This window comes from Erinaceus europaeus, chromosome 8 (genome assembly GCF_950295315.1).
Source record: "Erinaceus europaeus chromosome 8, mEriEur2.1, whole genome shotgun sequence".
In the NCBI taxonomy this organism is placed as follows: Eukaryota; Metazoa; Chordata; class Mammalia; order Eulipotyphla; family Erinaceidae; genus Erinaceus; species Erinaceus europaeus.
This window is the reverse complement of record NC_080169.1, coordinates 9,779,036-9,796,005: the sequence shown is the minus strand read 5'-3', so window position 1 is coordinate 9,796,005 and position 16,970 is coordinate 9,779,036. Positions and strand designations below refer to the sequence as shown.

The window sequence follows — 16,970 nt, the reverse complement described above, 5'->3', positions numbered from 1 at the left end:
ACAATATTTTTTAGTGATTTGTGATTATCAAATCTTTCAATTTTGCTTCATTAGAGACAAAGCACTCTTTGCCACACCCTTATTTCATTAGTTTTTTTGTAATATGAAATACAAACAAAGAACTATCATAACAAATAAAATTAGACTAAACAGATTTGGAAACAAAATCCACTGACTTTTTGAAAAGCATAGATGTCACTCACTATTGAGAGCCCCAGTACTGAGCACCAGACTTGGACTCTCTCTTGTCCGTATTCTCCTAGAACATCTACCGTACTGCTATGAACATAGATGTGCATAGATTTCTTCTGGTAATGGTAAGATGTTTTCCTTTGGGTAAATTCCCAGGACAGAAACTGCTGAGTTATAGGGTAAGGCTATTTCTAGTGTTCTGAGCAATCTCCAGACTGCTTTCCATGAGACTTGGATCAATTTTACATTCCTACTAGCAGTACAGAAAGGTTCCTTTACTCCTACAACCTCTCCAACATTTGTTGTTGCTGTCCTTTCGAATGTATGACATTCTCATGGGTGTAAAGTGGTGTCTCATTGTCTTTACTTGCATTTCTCTGATGATCGGTGGTTTTGAGCACTTTCTTTTAAGTCTTAGTCTTCTGGATCTCTTCCTCAGTGAAGTTTCTACCCATGTCCTTTCCTCTCCTCTCCTCTCCTCTCCTCTCCTCTCCTCTCCTCTCCTCTCCTCTCCTCTCCTCTCCTCTCCTCTCCCCTCCCCTCCCCTCCCATCTTCCCTCCCCTCCCATCTCGCCTTCCCTCCCATCTTCCCTCCCCTCCCCTCCCTTTCCTTCCTTCCTTCCTTCCTTTTTTTTATTGATTTAATATGATCAACAAGACCTTAGGATAAGAGGGGGTGCAATTCCACACAATCGCCACCACCAGAGTTCCATATCACATCCCCTCCATTGGAAGCTTTCTTATTCTTTATCCTTCTGGGAGCATGGACCCAGGATGCTCCATGATGGGGTGCAGAAGGTGGAAGGTCTGGGCGAGTCATACTTCCAGCCTAATTCTGTCTTTCCCTGGTGGGGCAGGGCTCTGGAGAGGTGGGGTTCTAGGGTACATTGGTGAGGTCATTTGCCTAGGGAATTCAGGTTGCCATCATGGTAGCATCTGTAATTTCCTTTTAAAATTATTTTATCGCTTTATTTTTAATGAGAGAGAGAGAGAGAGAGAGGGAGAGAGAGGGAGAGAGAATGATAAATTGGCAGCACAGCGTTATCACTTATGAAGCTCTCTTCTGTAGGTGAGGACCAGGGGTTTGAAACCAGGTTTTTAAAAAAATTTATTTTCCTTTTAGTTGCCCTTGTTGTTATTATTGTTGTTGTCATTGGTAGGACAGAGAGAAATGGAGAGAGGAGGGGAAGACAGAAGGGGGAGAGAGAAAGACAGACACTGCAGACCTGCTTCAGTGGCTGTGAAGCGACTCCCCTGCAGGTGGAGAGCCAGGGGATGGAACCCGCTACACTACCACGGGACTCCTTGAAGTCAGGTCCTTACACACTGTGATGTGTGTACTCAACCAGGCGCACCAGCACCTGGCCCCAATTATTAGTTCTGTATCTTAAGTATATTCCACACATGAGTGAAACCATACAGTATTTGTCTTTATCTTCTTGATTTAATTTCATTCAGTATAATTCCCTCAAGATCCACCCTTGGCACAAATGGCAAGGTTTCAAATGTTCTCTATCAATATAATACATATTTACCATTGTAAGATGTCACAAAACTGTTTTTCATGCAGCATTCTTAGCCATATTTTGATAGTGAACCTAAAGAATCCATTAAATGCTTGATTATTAAAGTGTGAGAAAGCAGTTAGACATGGGGAGTCAGGCGATAGATAGCGCAGCGGGTTAAGCACACATGTCGCAAACCCCAAGGACCAGCATAAGGATCCCGGTTCGAGCCCCTTGCTCCCCACCTGCAGGTGAGTCGCTTCACAGATGGTGAAGCAGGTCTGCAGGTGTCTATCTTTCTCTCCCCCTCTCTGTGTTCCCCTCCTCTCTCCATTTCTTTCTGTCCTATCCAACAACTATATCAACAACAACAGTAACTACAGCAACAAAACAAGGGCAACAAAAAGGGAAAATAAATAATAATAGTAAAAAAAAGAGGTTAGAGAGGACAACAAAATTGACCTACAGAGCCATAAAGATAATGTCACCTCTTAAAGTGAAGCAGGCTTTGGGATCATATTAATATTTAGATACTTTTCCCATATTTGGGAGTTACTCTCTTCCCTGATCCAGCTTTCCAGTCCTATTTCCAACTATGACACCATCTCCCCAGATAATACCTTGGGTCCACCAGCATGTTAGCTGTCAGGCTCAGGCAAAAACTAGTAAAGTTGGGGGTCGGGCGGTGTTAAGCGCAGGTGGCACAAAGTGCAAGGACAGGCATAAGGATCCTGGTTCGATCCCCCAGTTCCCCACCTCCAGAGGAGTCGCTTCACAGGCTGTGAAGCAGGTCTGCAGGTGTCTATCTTTCTCTACCCCTCTGCCTTCCCTTCCTCTCTCTATTTCTGTCCTATCCAACAACGGAGGACATCAACAATAACAGTAATAACCACAACAAGGGGAACAAAAGGGGAACAAATGAAGCAGTACTCCAGGAGCAGTAAATTTATGATGCAGGCACTGAGCCCCAGTGATAACACTAGAGGACAAAACAAACAAACAAACAAAACACTTAATAAAGTCATAGACCTCTTGGAATATACCTAAAATTGACCTACTAGCTTTTTCTAAAATGGATACCCCAAATTTCATCTGTTATATTCTTGCCTTTAGGTTCCTGACTATTTAACAGTTTGTTAAGTAACAATTATATCTTAATGATTTTTTCAGCTACCAGGTTCCACATGCTACCATGACACCAACCTGATTTCCTTGGGCAGAGGACCTCACCAATGTGTCCCCGAGCCCGGAGCCGGCCTCTCCAGAGCCCTGCCCCACTAGGGAAAGAGAGAGACAGGCTGCTAACACCCATGTTCAGTAGAGAAGCAATTACAGTAGCCAGACCTTCCACCTTCTGCACCCCATAATGACCCTGGATCCATACTCCCAGAGGGATAAAGAATAGGGAAGCTATCAGGGGTAGGGATGGGATGTGCAGTTCTGGTGGTGGGAATTGTGTGGAGTTGTACCCCTCTTATCCTATGGTCTTATCAATATTTCTTTTTTCTTTCTTTCTTTTTTTTTTTTTTTGCCTCTAGGATTATCTCTGTGGCTTGGTGCCAACACTACGACCCACTGCTCCTGAAGGCCATTTTTCCCATTTTGTTGCTCTTGTTGTTGCCCTTGTTGTGGTTGTTATTGTTGTTGCTGTTGTTGGATAGGACAGAGAGAAATTGAGAAAGGAGGGGAAGACAGAGAGGGGGAGAGACATCTGCAGACCTGCTTCACCGCTTGTGAAGCAACGCCTCTGAAGGTGGGGAGCCCGGGGGCTCAAGCCGGGATCCTTGCGCTGGTCCTTGCGCTTTGTGTCTTGTGTTCTTGACCCACTGCACTACTGTCTCTTTCTCTCTCTCTCTCTCTCTTCCTCCCTCTCTCACTCTCTCCCTCTCCTTAAAATAAAATAAAGAAAAGAAAATCTCTCAAGATGAGTGAGACAGAGATCCAGTCTGGAATCCCCAGGGAAAACCTATGTGAGACTCCTAACTTGATTTGAAAGGATGGAAATCTAGAGACTAAGAGTAAAAGGGGGACACGCTAGTCCTGTCCAAATTGCAGCACACTTTGTGTTGCTGTGAAACTTGAATAAATGATCCTCCTGGAACAAAAGGTAAATTCTCTCTAGAAGAAGAATTGTGTGCCTTGTGTTCCAAATTTATTTTGTGGAATGAAGTATCATCTGAGGAGATGGCTCAGCAGAAAGGCCACAAGACTTGAATGTATGAGGGCCGGGTTTCAATCTTTGGCACTGCATATAGTAGAGAGGTATGTTCTACTCTATTTATTTATTTTTACATCACAGAATTACATGTCGACAGAGGTTTGAATCCACACCATTCCCACCACCAGAGTTCTGAATCTTCACTCTCCTCACTACAATCCACCACAGTTCCCCTAAAGTTGTAGACATGGGCCAACCATCTTCTCTACAACTCTCTGTCCACATTTATACATAGTTGCCCCTTCTTTTTCTGATTCAATCCTCTCTTCCCCTCTAAGCCACTCATAACATCGTAGCTACCTCCATATGTCCCTCTCCTTTTCCTTCTCTGTCTCTGGGTGCTGATAGAGCTGGAGTGCAGAGTACTCTTATCTTCATCCTATCACTTCTCCCCGGCTGGGAGTGTGGATCAAGGTTGTTTATGGGGAACAGAAGGTAGGAGTCCTGGCTTCTGTAGCTGCTTCTCTGCTGAGCATGGGTGCTGACAGGCCGATCTGTACCCCTAGCCTTTCTCTATATTTCCCTAGTGGACCAGAGCACTGGAGTTGTGAGGGTCCAAGACACACTGGTGAGGTCGTCTGCCCAAAGAAGTCGGGGATGGAGTCATGGTGGCATCTGTAACTTGGTGTCTGGAAGGTGGCATGACCTAAGTTGAGACTAGATGGTTAATGAACAGGAGCCAAAAAGTAGGATCAGAGCAGATGAGATTAAGGATTTAGGGTAGAAGAAAGCTAGGAGTAAGTCATCTACATAGATCTACATACATTCCTCCCAGTTGCTTCCTGTAGTATAAACTAATATTTTAAATCCAAATTATATGTTACAATGCAGTTTGTCCATTTAACATGATTTGTGATAGTGTCATTTCTCTTTTACCAAAATTTCCTTGTTTTTTCCTTGAAAGTTAGTAAATATACTTGTTTATTAACTTTTTCTCCTTTTGGTTAGTTACTTTAAAGAGAGAGAGATACAGGGAAAGGAAATAGAGAGAAAAAAAGAAAACCAGGAGAATCATTTTAGGCAAGTTCTTTCTAGTCTCTTTTCCTCTCTCTGATAGGAAATAGTCAAATACATTTTAAAGAAGAAATGATTTTAAATACAATTTCTGACATAGTAATGAAATAATCAAGAGTAAGAAGAAATAAGATAAGATCATTCAAACATAACAGGAACAGCAAGCGGTAGAAAAAAAGATAAACAATGAAGAACCACACCTCAGCAGTTGAAAAACTCAGCTTCTGCTAAAATGTCACTGCAATTAAAAAAATAAAATTAATTTATTTATTTTGGATATAGACAGAGAGAAATTGAGACAGAGGGGCCACATGATGGCGCACCTGGTCAAGCGCACACATTACAGTGCGCGAGGTCTCAGGTTCAAGCCCCTGATCCCCACCTGCATGGGGGAATCTTCGAATCTTCACAAGTGGTGAAGTAGGACTGCAGGTGTCACTCTCTGTCTCCCTCTCTATCTCCCCTCCCTTTTCAGTTTCTCTCTGTCTATATCTAATAAAGAAAGAAAGAAAAAAAATGGAGAGGGGAGGGGTAGAGAGGAAGAAAGAGAGAAGGGGAGAGAGAGAGACAGCGAGCCCTACAGTATAGTTTCACTGCTTATGAAGCTTCCCCACTGCAAGCGGGCTTAAACACAGGTCCTTGTGCACTGTAATGCATGTGCTGTACCAAATGCACCACCACCTGTCCCCGCCTGAAATTTTTAACAAATGCCTAGAAAGAATAAAGGTCAGTAAATAGAAAATCCAAAAGCAGAAACTTATACTAACTGAAAATTAGGATTGGGGTGGATTGCAAAGCATTTTAGACACACACACACACACACACACACACACACACACACACACACACACACTAGAGTTATTGTGAATTAGAAAATAGGACGGGGCCAGGTGGTGGTGCACCTGGTTGAGCGACATGTTACAGTGCAAAAGGACCCAGGTTCAAGCCCCTGGCCCCCACCTGCAGGGGGAAAGCTTTGCTAGTGGTGAAGCAGGGCTGCAGGTGTCTCTCTCTGTCTCCTCCTTCCCTATCAATTTCTGGCTGTTTATATCCAATAAATAAAGATAATAAAAAAATTTTAAAAAAAAGAAAATAGGACAAAAATAAACTGAAGGAAATATTGAGAAAAAGACAGAAAGTATAAGATCAATACTAAGGGGAATTCAGTGAAAAGTCTTACATATATGCAGTGACTACAGAAAGGAAAGAAAACCATGGTGCAGAAGAAATATTCATATAAAAGTGAGGAATGCTTATAAACTAATGAAGAACGGGAGTCGGGCAGTAGCGCAGCGGGTTAAGCACACTAGGTGCAAAGTTCAAGGGCCGGCATAAGGATCCCGGTTCGAGCCCCCGGCTCCCCACCTGCAGGGGAGTCGCTTCACAAGCAGTGAAGCAGGTCTACTGGTGTCTATCTTTCTCTCCCCGCTCTCTGTCTTCCCCTCCTCTCTCCATTTCTATTTTATCAAACAACATCAATAACAACAACAATAAAAAACAACAACAAGGGCAACAAAAGGGAAAATAAATATATATATAAATTAAAAAAAAAAACTAGTGAAGGACAAGTAGTGCAAGTGCATAATCATATGGCCTTGGATTCTGGTTCTTTTCATTCAGCACATTTCTTTGCTTTTTTTATTATTAGAGATTTAATTATGATTTTCAAGATTGTAAGATACAGGGATATAATTCCACATACTCCCTATCACCAGAGCTCCATGTCCCATCCCCTCCATGGGAAGCTTCCCTGTTCCCTATCCCTCTCTGGGAATATGGACCAAAGATCTTTATGGGGTGCAGAAGGTGGCAGTTCTGGCTTCGGTAATTACTTCTCTGCTGGACATGGATGTTTGGCAGGTGTATCCATACCCCCAGCCTGTTTCTATCTTTCCCTCGTGAGATAGGATTCTGGGGAAGGGAGGTTCCAGGACACACTGGTGAGGTTGTCTGCTCAGGGAAGTCAGGATGGAATCATAGAAGCATCTGCAACTTGGTGGCTGAAAGGTGGTAAGATATAAAGCAGGAAAATTTGTTTAGTAGATAGAAACCCAAAGGTAGGAACACAACAGATGAAATTAAGTGTCTTTGAGTAGGAAAAAGCTGGTAAGTCTATTTTAGGTACGTTCCAAGGGGCCCATGACTTTAGTAATTTTTGTCTGAGCCTGATAGCGGACATGCAGGTGGGCTAAGGGGAGATGTCTGGGAAGATGGTCTCAGAGTTGAGAATAAGGCGAGAAAGCTGGATCTGGGCAGAGAGTAGCTCCCAAATATGAAGTAAGTATATAAATACCATTAACTGTTTACCCCATTGATCTGGCCTTGGACCCATATAATGTTTTTGAGATCATCCATGTTTTTTTTTAATATTTATTTATCCACTTTTGTTGCCCTTGTTGTCTTATTGTTGTAGTTATTGTTGTTGCTGTTGATGTCATTGTTGTTGGATAGGACAGAGAAATGGAGAGAGGAGGGGAAGACATAGAGGGGGAAGAGGAAGATAGACACCTGCAGATCAGCTTCACCGCCTGTGAAGCGACTCCCCTGCAGGTGGGGAGCCAGGGGCTCGAACTGGGATCCTTATGCCTGTCCTTGCGCTTTGTGCCACCTGCCCTTAACCCGCTGCGCTATGCCCGACTCCCCGATCATCCATGTTTTCTATGTATCAGTAGTTTATTCTTTTTAAAAGTCTAAACATTGTCCCATCTATGAATATATTTCAAATTTGCTGTCACTAGAATTTCACAGCTCCAAACTGATGTTTTCAGACAGACAGAAAGAGACAAGGAGAACATTATCACAACAAGGAAGTTTCCCCAGTGCAAGTAGGGGCAGGGTTTGTATATCACAAAGCAGGCACAGTTTACAGATGAGATATCTTACTTACTTACTTACTTACTTACTTGCTTTATCTATGTATTTGCACATTTGTCAGTTGATGGACTTTTGAGTTATTTCCAGACTATAAAGTTTTTTTTTTTTTTAAAGCTTTTTGTAGGCTTTTGTATAACATTAATTTTTCAATGCCTAGAAATGAGATTACTGGATCATTCACTTCATGCCTACTTCGTGTTATAAGCAATTGTCAGACAGTTTCCAAAGTGGTGCAGAATTTTGTGTTTTCTAAATTGCATGGAAAATCGAGGTACTCTGTAATGTTTCCAACAGCACTGTCAAATGGACTGCCTGATTTTCATTGCATTCACTTTTCTGCCCCTTTAAGTAGCTTAAATTTGCATTTACTTCAGATAGTGAATATATTTTTCAATGCTTTTTGTTGTTGTTGCCACAGGGACTTCACTGCCCCTGCTTGACTTTCTTTTAGATAGAGAGAGACATAGAGAAGCAGAGAAAGAAGAGATAAGGATATTAGAACTCTAAAGCTACTTCCAAATGCAGAGGGGGCAGGCAGTGTCACATCTGGTTAAGCCAACACATTACAAATGCAGTGGGGACCAAGTCTGAACCCAAGTTGTGTGCATGACAGAGCAGTCACACTTTCTGAGTGAGCTCAAGTACACGGCCTGCGAACATTCCTGTTGTGCCATGGACTTAAGCTGCCCTCTGAAGTGAGCATCAGCAACTTACTCATTTTGCAGAATTGGATAGTATAATAACCCTGCATCAGTAGTCAGAGTTGTTTTGCTTAACATATTTACTGTGAAATATAGAAAATACATAATTAAGGAATAGAGTAATGGTCTCTGAATGGAATACATTTAACTAAAAAAAAAATCTAATTGTGCAATTTTATCTTTTGTTGCACTGCAGTCAACTGCAACTTTTTCTTATGAGTCATTACCAATCCCCAGAGAGGTATTAGAAAAACGTTTGGAATCAGTTATTTTCTTGGATCAAAAATATCATAGGGTTTTCATGAAGTCAAAAGCTTGCTTCTTCCTTGCCTATCCATTTGAGGCTTTGAAAATGAAGCCATCTTTTCCTTTTCCTCTAGCATCGCAATCTTGCAAACATCTGGGAGTGATAGTGAAGCACATGTTGATTCTCAGATACAATATAATCTCGTAAGATGTCAATGATTAATTATGTCATTCATGGAACTCCTCTTTGAAGGCATAGATGTGTATGTGTGTATAATTTAAATGTGAATTTTATAAAAATAAATCTGTGTGGATACTTTTAAAAGAAGCTAGAGAGTGAGGATGAGCAACCTTTCTTTCTATCTTTTTTCTTTCTCTTCTTGCCTTTCTTGGTTCTCAGTTTTCTGGAGTTTCATCCTGTGGTTAATGTTATGATGATAATCAGGATACAGTAACTACTTTCTCAGATACTAACTGAGAAAACAATTCCTCTATGGGAATGCAAATTGGGAAATGTCAGTTGGGAAAATAGTATGGTATTTCTTTAAAAAGTAAAAGATATCTTAAGACACTAAAGACATTCAACTTTTGGAATGGTATATAAAGGAAATAAAATTATTACCCTGAAGAGTTATTTGTGGACCCTTGTAGTCCTTACATTATTTTCAATAGCTCAAACCTTGAAACAACCAAAGTACCCAATAGATAAATAAAGAAAGTGTGATATATGTAATAATGGAATACATTAGTGAGTAGACATTTTCATCACAAGAAGAAAGTGTACATTTGTAAGGTGGCAGATGTTAACTGGACTACTGTGATTATCATTTCAACAATTATGCATATGTCAAGCCATCATGCTGTTCCTTAGTCTAATATGACACTGTGTGTCAACTAATCTCAGTAAAACCGAGAACAATTCTGATAGCCTCTTTGTACTGTCTTAGACCGTCTGTGCCAGTGGACCGTGTATTTCATTAAGTGAAAAAAAAAAAAAAACTTAAAAAGCAAATTTCTCAGGGAGGCATAAAAGAGAAACAAATGTGGTTTGTTTGATCTTTAGTTTTCTGTCAAAGCTGACATCTGAAATTTCATACATTTCTTTGCTTCTTTCTCAATTCACTTGCCAGCTAGTGTTCTTTGGTGACTGTTTCTAGTTTTTACAGAAGCCTGGCTAAGCTCTCTTGTTCTGATCTGTGTTAGAATCAGAGGGAAGAGGATTTTTCTTGTATAATGGAAAAGCATTAAGAGTGTCTGAAAAATGTAACCTCAATGGACTTTTAAATTCAGATGTGAAAATGTCAAAGTATTTTGTTTCCTACACATGTCAGGCACACAAAGACACCTCCTACAAACTTGAAATTTCAGTGTACACAAAGGAAAAAAAAATGTTATTATTTTCAGCCAAGTCCTTGAGTATAAAGATGTGATAAAAACCTCAGGCTCGCCTGAGAAAAGAGGTAGCAATCTCCTAATTCTTGTTGTGACTTGAACAGGTTTCCTGGCCTTGTACTTGTTTTGCTTTGATGGGAAGAGATGTGATAACAAAAACTTGGCTACTGAGGGTCAGTTAACTATCATTAGAGAGAATAGCTATACTTGTGTTTGTGCATGCATGTGTGTGTTTGTATATGTTGCTAAAGAGATTTGCACATGTGTAGCACCACTGAGTAGCCTCTCAGGCTCAATTATTAGCTTGTGATTTTTTTTTTCCTCCAGGGTTATTGCTGGGTCTCGCTGCTTGCACTATGAATCCACTGCTTCTGGAGGCCATTTTTCCCTTTTTGTTGTCCTTGTTGTTCATCGTTGTTGTCATAATTATTATTGTTGTTATTGCTGTTGTCGTTGTTGGATAGGGCAGAGAGAAATGGAGAGAGGAGGGGGAGACAGAGAGAGGGAGAGAAAGACAGACACCTGTAGACCTGCTTCTACACCTGTAGACTATCTGTGAAACAACTCCCCTGCAGGTGGGGAGCTGGGGGCTTGAACTGGCATCTCGAACCAGCATCCTTATGCTGGTCCTTGTGTTTCATGCCATGAGAGCTTAACCTGCTGCCCAACAGCCCAGCCCAGCCCTGTTTTTTTTTTTTTTTTTTTTTTTTTTTTTTTATAGAGAGAAAGAGAAACAAAAGCACCTTTTGAACATCTGTTAATGCGATTTATCTGATACCGTGCTTGGTGCTTTGCTATGGTGCCGAGGATCAAACCTAGGAACTTACAAGTGGCAAGTCTGGACTCCACTCACTGAGTTAGCTCCTGGAGGCCAAGAATAGCAGTTTTCTTTACGGATAAAGGGTATTAAGCTCTAGGGCCAAACAATCTGAGGGAAAGCAGTAACTCAGAATCTTGAATATCAAGTCAAATTCTGGTAGGTGTCTCAGTCACATTCCTGGGGGAGTCCAATGGAGTTTTTTGTCTTTAATTTCTTTCTTGGGGAATTCATGTTTTACATTTGACAGTAAATACAATAGTTTCTACATGCATAACATTTCCCAGTTTTCCATATAACAATACAACCCCCACTAGTTTCTCTGTCATCCTTTGTGGATCTGTACCAATGGAGTTTTGAGGAGGACAGAAGCAGCTGTTCAAGCTTCTGTCACATCAATACGAAATCAAGAACTATAGTCTTCCAGAAATAGAAATAGAAAATTTTCCAAGAACTATAGTGATTATCTGTGGGGGTGGGGACACAGACTTGTGGTGAGGAGAGTTGTAGAAAAAAAATAATAAACAATTACAAAATAAAAAAAGAAAGAAAATAAAATTTCCCAGTATAAGATAAGACTCCACACAAAACATGCACCATTGTATAATTCAGACTAGAGAAGGACACAAGATACTCTCTTATCTTTAATTTTTTTATTATTTAAAAATTATTTATAAAATGGAAACACTGAGAAGACCATAGGATAAGAGGGGTACAATTCCACACAGTTTCCCACCACCAGAGCTCCATATCTCATTCCCTCCCTTGATAGCTTTCCAATTCATGTTTAATTTTTTTTATTATCTTTATTTACCTGATAGAGACAGTCAGAAATTGAGAGGAAGGGGGAGACAGAGAGGGAGAGAGACAGAGAGACAACTGCAGCCCTGCTTCACCACTTGTACGGCTTTCTCCCTGCAGATGGGGACCAGGGGCTTGAACCTGGGTCCTTGAGCATTGTTACACGTGGGTTCAACTAGGTGCGCCGCTATCTGGCCCCCAATACTTTCTCAAGAAAAGGAAGGAAAAGAAGTGACACTGCTTTCTCATTCTCACTCATCCAACCAAAATGGGTAGACTCTGATCATGAATTTTTTTTTTAACTCTGTAAGTTACTTGCATTGGATCTTTAAGAATTATTATTTTTGTTAGTGATTTAATAATGATTCGTAAGACTAAAAAGTAAAATAGATGCATAGTAGCGTATCAAATCCATCACCAAAATTTAATGTCTCCCTTCTCCCCTTGATAACCAACCACTGTAGTTTCCACCAAGTCTTAGAGATAGGCTGGCTACTCCTTATTTTTCTTTTTCTTTGCAAATTCTTATTTTTCGGTTCACTATATCCCATCTAGGAGTAAATTCATCTGACAGTTTCCGTTTTCTCCAGTTTTATTTTTTAGCCCTGAAGAAGCTTGATTCACCCATGGTAAGAATTATTACCCATGTTTCCTGTTAAATCTATTTGCAATATTGTTTTGCTGATTCCATATATTCAATGAGACCAGGTAGGATCCACTAATAGTTGTAGTTGAATTATCAGGTTAAGAGTGAAGAGAGGAAAAATAATAATATTCACTATGCCCTAGGAAAGAGCTGAATGTATTTCTGTCTGCAATATAGGCTGTAAGTGCTTTAGGGAAGTGGTAGTATTCAAAGCTTGAGTTTTAAATTACTGTGTGTGTTTTTTAAGAGAAACTTAAAAAGAAATCACAGTTGTTATTTTAATATATTAGGAGAAATCTCTGGGGATTGGGTGGTGGCCACTTTGTTGAGAGCACATGTTACAAAATTCAAGGATTTGGTTTCCAGCCCCTGGTCCCCACATGCAGGGGGAAAGCTTTGCGAGTGGTGAAGCAGGTCTGCAGGTATCTTTTTCTTTCTTTCTTTCTTTCTTTCTTTCTTTCTTTCTTTCTTTCTTTCTTTCTTTCTTTCTTTTTAAAGCTTTTAAAAAATATCTATTTATTATTTATTCCCTTTTGTTGCCCTTGTTGTTTTACTGTTGTAGTTATGATTGGTGTCGTTGTTGTTGGATAGAACAGAGGGAAATGGAGAGAGGAGGGGAAGATAGAGAGGAGAGAAAGATAGACACCTGCAGACCTGTTTCACTGCTTGTGAAGCGACTCCCCTGCAGGTGGGGAGCTGGGGGCTCGAATCGGGATCCTTTCTTTTTTAACTTTTTTTTTAGATTTTATTTTTTTTAAATATGTATTTATTGGACAGAGACAGAAATCAAGAGGGAGGGGGTGATAGAAAGGGAGAGAGACAGAGAGACACCTGCAGCCCTGCTTCACCACTTGTGAAGCTTTCCCCCTGCAGGTGGGAACCGGGGGGCTCGAACCAGGTCCTTATGCATTGTAATACATGTGCTCAACCAGGTGCGCCACCACCTGGCCTCCTTATGCCCATCCTTGAGCCACTTGCGCTTAACCCACTGCGCTACAGCCCGACTCCCCGTCTTTTTGTCTTTCTTCCTGTCACCCCCTTCCCTCTCAATTTGTGGCTGTCTCTATTCAATATTCTTTTTTTAAAAGTTAAAAAATTCAAAAAAGAGAAATCTCTGTACTAATTTTAGTGTGATATTCCCACCAGTAATGTAGCAACTTTCATTTTCTTCAGCTCATCAGCAATTGTTCTAGTCTGTCCTCCCAATAATAATCCTTTGAATGGGTGTGAGATGCTATCTCCTGAACTTGGTTTGTAATTTTCTGATGATTAGTGAGAGTTAGAATTCTTTTTATACAGCATTTAGTCATTTTGTATATGATCTTTAGATATATGCCTATTCAAGTCACTTTTATTTGACTTGTTTGTAGCTTTTTAAATTGGGTACTTCTGAGCTTTATTCATTCTGTTTGTATTTTAGTTATGCGTCCTGTCAGGTAGAAGACTTACAGGTATTTCTCCCTTTCATATCATGGTCTATAAGACACTTTTAACCTACAGTAGATTGACAAAATATAAAGAGAAAAGAATTAAGACATACCGCTCTGTACTTTGTCAACCCAATGTAAGTTTTTGGTTTGTGGTTACCATAAGGCTTACTAAAAGTGTCTTATAGACACAATTGCCTATTTCATGCTGATAAGATTTTAAAATATATATTTTATTTATATTAATAATTTAATAATGATTAACAAGATTGTGGAGTAAGAGGGGTACAATTCCATACAATTCTCACCACCAGAATTCTGTATCCTATCCCCTCCATTGGAAGCTCCCCTATTCTTTATCTCTGTGGGAGTATGGATAAAAATTCCTTATGGGGGTACAGAAAGTGGAATGTTTGACTTCTGTAATTTCTTCTCTGCTCATTATGGGTGTTGACAGGTGGATCCATACCCCCAGCCTGTTTTTATCTTTTCTTAGTGAAGTAGGGCTCTGGGGAGGTGAAGTCCCAGGACACATTGGTGAGGTTGTCTGCCCAGGCAAGTCAGGATGTCATCATGGTAGCATCTGCAACTTGGTGGCTGAAAAGCATTAAGATATAAAGCAGAACAAATGGTTTAATAACCAGGAACCTAACTACTGCTTCTATAACAGTGATCTTTAGTTCATTAAGAGCTGACAATGGAAAACTTCTTTTGTCTCTTCCATGCGTTCAGTCTTCCCATTAGTGCTTGGAAGAAACTTGCTATCCATGAGAATTTTCAGTGCTGGGTGGACCATTAAGGGCTTGGCAGCATATGTTCTATTTTGTGTGTAAAATATATGGCAAACTAGGGGGCAGAAAAAACAGCATAATGGTTTTTCCTTTTTCTTTTTTTTCTCTTTTATTCTTCTTTCTTTCTTTTTTTTTTTTTTTAACAGCATAATGGTTTTTCAAAAGACTTTCATGTCTGAGACTCTAAGATGTCCTGTTCAACCCAACAACAAAGAGGAAATACGTGGCAGACTGTGTTTGTCACTGTTTATTTTATTTTTTTTGTTTAAAAACCTTTTTTATTATCTTTATTTATTTATTTATTAGATAGAGACAGCCAGAAATCAAGAGGGAAGGGTGAGATAGATCGTGAAAGAGACAGAGAGACACCTACAACATTGCTTTTCCACTTGCAAAGCTTTTCCCCTGCAAGTGGGGGTATTTGACTAACAAGAAAGAATTTTCCTTAAAATTTCTATCTACTACTTCTCTGAGTTGTTCCAGAAAATTCCAAGAGAATGTGTGTGCAAAAGACTTTGTAAAAATTGAAGTCCTCCAAAAGGCCAAGAAACACATGAAAAATGCCCAAGTCCTTGATTGTCAGAGCAATGCAAATAAAGACAACAATGAGATACCACTTCACTCCTGTGAGAATGTCATACATCAGAAAAGGTAGCAGTAGTAAATGCTGGAGAGGTTGTGGGGTCAAAGGAACCCTCCTGCACTGCTGGTGGGAATGTCAATTGGTCCAGCCTCTGTGGGGAGCATTCTGGAGAACTCTCAGAAGGCTAGAAATGGACCTACTCTATGATCCTGCAATTCCTCTCCTGGGGATATATCTTAAGGAACCCAAGACACCCATCCAAAAAGATGTGTGTACACATATGTTCTTAGCAGCACAATTTGTAATAGCCAAAACCTGGAAGCAAACCAGGTGTCCATCAACAGATGAGTAGCTGAGCAAGTTGTGGTATATATACACAATGAAATACTACTCGGCTATCAAAAATCGTGACTTCACCGTTTTCAGCTGATCTTGGATGGACCTTGAAAAACTCATGTTAATTGAAATAAGAAACATGGGATGATCTCATTCTCAGGCAGAAGTTGAAAAACATGATCAGAAGAGTCAACATAAGTAGAACCTGAACTGGAGTTGGTGTATTGCACCAAAGTAAAAGATTCTGGGGTGGGTGGGGTGGCTGGGGGGAGAATACAGGTCCAAGAAGGATGACAGAGGACCTAGTGGGAGTTGTATTTTGATGTGGAAAACTGAGACATGTTATGCATGTACAAACTATTGTATTTACTGTTGAATGTAAAACATTAATCCTCCAATAAAGAAATTTAAAAAAAATTGAAGTTTTATGTGGGAAGAGTAACTTCTTCTTGACTAAAGATGGCTTCACTAAGGATGGATGGTAGGTAAACCTAGGATTGGAATACACAGGAGGAAGGTGGCTAAGAGTAAGAAGTGATCATCTGGTGAGGAGATCTAGTGTCATGGGCAGACAGGGTGAGTATGGTCAGGAGAAACGAGTTAGGGTTCCTCATATCTGTTGGGAAATTGTGCAGATGTGGTTGAACATTGGCAGGGCCCACAAACCATTTTGTTTACATATATCCAACACATTATCCCCTCAGGGTATTGGTAGCTTAGTTAAAACCGTTGCAACAGTTGCCAGGATGCTGGGAAGGTGGAAGCGTCCTAGTGACTATTTTCCCAGTGTGCCTTTTGCCTCTCCACCCCCTTTTCCTGGCCATCCCATCCCAACTCGCCACTTCTGGTTTTTGCCCTATAAAGCCCTCCTGCTTCCGCCTCTCTCTCTTTCCCTTGTCACCTTGGTGACCTGATGCAGGGAAGGGTTGCTGCCTGCAAGAGGCGGCCATTTTGCTAGCTCCACGTGGCTGGAACGACTGCGCTCTCACCCAACTCAGAGGTGTCTGCATGAATAAAGATTTGTGTTCCCTCTCTGCTCTGATCCCTTCTCTCTCCCCTGAGATGCAGCCCGACACATATCTGATTCCTTCAATCCATTTCACAGATGAGGACACTGAGGATTCCTTTTTTTTTTGTCTCTGGCATTATAAATGCACTACTCCTGGCAGTCTTTTTTTTTTTTTTTTTCCCCAGTTTATTGGTAGGTCAGAGAGAAACTTAGAGAGGACCAGGAGATAGAGGAGGGAAAAAGAGAGACCTGTAGACTTGTTTCACCGCTTGTAAAGCACTGCCCACCCCCTGCTACAAGTTGGGAGCTGGGGCTTAAACACGGATCCTTGCATGGATTTTGTGCTTAGTACTGTCTGTGCTACCACCTGGGCCCTGACATTGAGGATTCTAAGGTTGGGCAAAAGCATGGTGACCTA

General features: G+C 40.7%; 1 long non-coding RNA gene across 1 annotated transcript in view; it reads left to right on the top strand.

The window, feature by feature from the left end:
- Positions 1-15,647, top strand: part of LOC132539754 (uncharacterized) — a 29,492-nt gene extending 13,845 nt beyond the window's left edge. Inside the window, exon 3 of the long non-coding RNA XR_009551054.1 lies at positions 15,108-15,647. This is a non-coding gene — a long non-coding RNA (uncharacterized LOC132539754). The remainder of the gene's footprint in view (positions 1-15,107) is intronic.
- Positions 15,648-16,970: the final 1,323 nt, after the last annotated feature.